Source organism: Bombus impatiens, unplaced genomic scaffold, assembly GCF_000188095.3.
Source record: "Bombus impatiens unplaced genomic scaffold, BIMP_2.2 scf_0494, whole genome shotgun sequence".
Taxonomy (NCBI): domain Eukaryota; kingdom Metazoa; phylum Arthropoda; class Insecta; order Hymenoptera; family Apidae; genus Bombus; species Bombus impatiens.
The window spans coordinates 379,510-384,784 of NT_176913.1; positions in this window are offsets into that span (position 1 = coordinate 379,510).

Sequence of the window (5,275 nt, forward strand, 5' to 3'; positions counted from 1 at the left end):
AGCAGGCAGCACACGACGCGTTCCAGCTTCGACTTATCGAGCTGAATCGTGTGGCGTTCGACCGCTGCAGGGATATAAATGCTATGTTACAAGCCGAACGGACGCGATAAAAATTCATTACAAGCGCAAAGTGCTCGCGCGAGCAAGCGATTTACGCCTACGGCGATGCGAGCCCAACGGCAGTCTCCTCGCTGGCAATAATTAGCGCGTGTGACGGAACGATCCGTCATCATTGATAATTATGACGATTATGCGCGGCCAGTGCATCGCGTGCGTTAATGCGACCTGCCGCCGTCTGATCGTTGCGCACGTCTAACTTAATTGCGCTAACCTACGAAACGTCGATTAACGATCGCAATAACCGGACGCCATGACAACCGCCTTAAATCAACTCAACCAACGACCAATACATCGACGGCGATTCCGACCACGACCCGCGATAGCGCGGTGTGCACGAGCCTTTATCTACGTTCGCTAATACTTCCTCCCGTTCTTAAGACTCGCTCAGATCAATCAAGTTACGTTCTTACTATTAGTTGAATTCTAATCGTTTTAATCCGACCGATTCCACTCCGACTTTGTGTTTATACGAAGCAAGTTGCTCGGCTTGAATGAGATTCGACTTAATCTCGCTGGAATCGCGCCGTTCTATCGTTGACACATGTCTCAGTCCTGTTACTATTCGATATTGCTTTCATTTTAGCAAAGGAGAATTTTTAACGTTCTAAGAAGACGTTTAACGTAACATATTAAATTTGCTAAACGCACCTGCATTATTTTAGTGATTGGTAAAATGAAAAATGTGACACCCATAGTTGTCACAAATTTGACAGTTCTATTACGAAACGGTAGGTGAAATTGGCAACGAAGTAGATATGAATCACTTTGGCGTGTTCGAGGCTGTTAGGATAGATTGCTGTAAAAGATAAAGAAAATTATATAGGATAAAGAAAACCACGTAGGAATGTCTCTTTGGCAACTGAGTAGAGTGCTTAAAAAACTGTCAGTTTCATTTAGAAAACGAATATCAGCGAACAACTAGAAATTGCATTATCTTATTTAACAACTGCTATTCGTTACAAATAGAAAAACGATTACGAGGTGCGGAATTTCGCTTGAAGCCTGGCAAGATACAATATTTCAAGCCACGCGAAGCAACAAGTTCGTATTAATAAAGCGACTTGAGGCATCTTCGAACCGAGTAACTGAAAATAAAATGGCTTGACAAATGAGCATGATCGTAGTAACTCGAAATAATATTTCAAGTGAAATTAAATTGAATTCGAATCGTTCGAATTCAAGCATCTTAACTCATCCGAACGAGGCTTAAACCGTCTATTTCGCGTTCGCCATTTTGCCATAGTGGATGGGCTAGATTATTTAGCCGTGGCCTCGATTTCATATACAAGTAATAAAGATTTAATGGCGGCCTATTTGTATAGTTTATTATTCACTGAACGTATGCTGTGCCGATCGATATTTCATGCGTACGATTTTACGCTGTACACACCGCGGTTGCAACCGTGTTGCACACACCTTTTATCACAGCAGCAACTATGTTTTATCCGCGGATCGAAGACGAGCAGGGCGTTTCTATTCACCGTGTTTACGGCTTATCGTTAAATAATAATTGCCGTCCACTCGTCGAAGATAACGTATTATATCAGCGGTACTGAATACATTAGCGCCATTAATAGCGGATACTTTCAACCGCTTTCCTTCTTCTCCTCTCTTTTCCTTCGTTTCACTGTTTTTCTTTTTCAGTTTTCTTTTTGCTTGTCTTCTTTTAATCGATTGCAGCATCGTTATCTTTGCCAATGTATTAAACGCTTCGTTGGCTTAACTAATTCGCGCCGTACGTGCCTCCATTCGCTCGATTTCAATGAAAGCGAATTCGTTCGCTATTCCACAACGTCCGCCATTTTATATCTTATTATTATTGTTATCGTAGAATCGATTTGTTTTCAAGAAATATGCTACAGTGACACACTTACGTCAAATACTTAAGTTTTCGTTAGATGTGTCTCTTCTTTGTAATATTTTATTGAATATTATTTTTCGATAACAATATCTTACAGTCTGTATACAGGATGAGTCAGCAACGATGACCGCTTGAAATAACTCGCTACCTATTGACTTTACCAAAGAACGTTTAAAATAGAATTTACTGTATCCGGAGGATCTGATTAGGGGAGTATAATTTGCTTCTTTAATACCTTACATTTGTTGAGATATTAAGGTGACCTCGAGTTTTTTACATGGTACCGTATATTTTTTATAACGTTAGTTGATTCAACTGGGTATTTCACGCGAAAGAATATTAACTTATCTATTTAACCTGTTTGTCGAATTGTTTGTTTCTCAGTTGCTTTCGTTGTCTTCGTCTCTCATACGTTAAATTTGTCAAATTAAAGTTAACTTGGATTAAATTCAAATTAAGTTAAAGTTAGTATACTTTTCCTGTAAAGGATGCTTAGCTGAGTCAACTGATGTTATAGAAAAGATATGGAGATCAGAGCATTTATAAAACTATAAATATTACTAAAAACTATAAGGTATTACGAAATCAAACTATATTCACCTGATCAGGTCTCTCGAATACAATAAATTTTATTTCAAATATTTTTCGATCAAGTCGATAAATAACGACTTATTTCAAGTGATCATTCTTACTGACTCACTTCGTATATGTACATACCATACTGAAAATATACTGTTCGATGATCTTTTTCAGCTGCACCATTTCACCTGTGTTCTTCGTGTATAAAACACAAACATTAATTCTAATTCCTATTCATTCATCTAATTTCTTGATACCACTGCGTATGTAATTTCCGTACAACACTAATCAAACTTTAAATTAATACTTTTTGCACTACTAAGCAATTCATTATAATGTATTACGTTACACCGCAATAGCAAAAAGGTATCGATTACAGAATTAAAAAAGCTCGTATTAAATGTCCAGACACGTACTTTTCAAAAATTACATGTATTAAGAACTCATTGAAAGAAATTACCATCCAACAGAAGTTGCACAACCTAATTGCACAATCATCCACCAAGAAACACAGATGTTAAAGATAGCGTGTGTTGAAGACTTAATTCTAAACCCTTGAACCCTCCTTACAATAATCATCTCTTCATCCTTAAGATCTGCTGTATTTCAGGTATCAGATACAAAAATACATGCTTTTTACCTTTTATGGTTACCATTTCGATTTTTAGATACTTTGTTCAGTAATTAATCGTTATAACAACTAGATCGTACTATATTGTGCAACTTGGAGTTATTTAAATTATTTATAACGACATAGTTCCAATGATTTGATTAAACATTTCTACTATCAACTCAAAAACTTTACAAATATCACTTGCATCTCTTTACTAATTATTAAGAATTCTAGATGCCTCGTATGAAATTAACATAAATAATTGCGTTACGTGTAACGACATTTAAGACGCGCAATGTTATTTACTATATTTGATGACCAGCTTGATTTTCTATTCAGCTATGTCCTTCGACGAGCTGATAATTAATTCAGCAACTAACGATCGAATTAATCGATAATCAACGAAGAAAACGAAGAAAATGACGCCTTAAATGATAGATATGTGATTACATATGATAATTCATCATTCACTAGCATCTCGAAGTAAAATCACACGAATATAACAACGAAACAGAAAACACAAATAAAAACGAGAAAAAGGAAAGAATTGTGAAAGAAGATTAAAAATGGTTTATAGACTTCTACCGTCTATGATCCTTCGGAACATGATGCCGGCGTTAATCTCGTTACTGAGATGGCGCAGTTGCACACATGATTCGTGGCGGAACAGCACGTATCGTCGCGTCGCCCGGAATTTTATAAGGCATTAATTGCAGTCGGCTGGCGATTTATAGAGGCGGACTCATCAATTAGAGAAATTTGCATAGACGTTTTAATTAGCGTTGCCGCACCACCGGAGGGCCACGGTCGCCTTCCGCCTCTCCTTTAACGCCATCTTTCATCCCTTTATCCTGCTTCGACTCGCGCTATTTACCCGCTTGTTCGCTCTGTACGTATATATCATTCGTATATATAAGTTGGTATGCTTGTACACGCTCGTTCTCAACCCTCCATAACCGCGTGCTTTTTCAACTTGACTCGAATAAAAAATTTATGCAACAGGGAAATAGCAAATATTCATTGCTAGATATAAATTAGTAATTAAATTCGATCGTGATGAATATTTTAATATGCGAGAGAGAAAAGAATGGTTTGTAACCGTCAAATCGTGATAAAGAAGCAGAACTTGTGCAATGTACATGCACGCATAAATAGTAGTAGAAGGAAGGAAAGCTTTTTACAAGCTGTAAATCTAATAGAAGTACCAGTTCGTTTCTTTTCTAACGTAGTATCAGAATAATAACGAAATTAATACTGAAGTATGATAGCAATTCAATTAGGAATAGGTTTATAAAATCGTAAAAAAAAAATGTGGATAACAATTTCCAAGACACATTTGGAAACAAAAATTATCACATTTGTATAGAACAAATCTTGATAGCATTTAGTATTTCACTAATACTAACGATTTTATTAAAACGTAGAACTACAAAATTAATTTAAACCGACACGATTATGAGATATTATATAATATCTCATAATAATTTTCTATTGGACTTTAACGTTTAAAAATAACCTTCATCGTAACGTAACATTCTATGGCAGGTTTAACGGAGGATCAGATCATCTTGAATTTTACTATTAGTAATCTTGTAACTAAATTACATTTTGCCAAAAAGAAGCAAGCAATCTCGTATTTTTCAACGGCAGTGCAATAACATATCGACACTTACAATGGTATTGTAATATCGTAAAAGAGTTTGATTAGAAATCGGTTGAAAATAGAAAAAACCGTGTACGTCGTCCTTCTATGGTTTGTCTACATTTAAGAGCGCCTATGTGACTAAAGTCACCTAGTTCTTGCAGAGATATGAAAAAAAAAACAATAAACAACGCTAGAGCAGAAGGACGGTTTCGCGTTTCAAGGAGGGACGACCGAGAGGTCAAAGTATGCGAGTTGAAAAGTGTATGTGTTGCGAGAATCAGAGTTTTTTTTTACTTAAAATTTCACATTCACAATTTGTCCAATTTGGACATTTGGTAGAATTTTTTATCTGTTTGATTATCATGTGGGTGCCTACCCCCAAGGGGGTACCATCTTCGTGTTTGTTAAGATATATCCTTTGTGAGATCTGCTGGGTGTTTCCTTTTTTGTCTTCTTT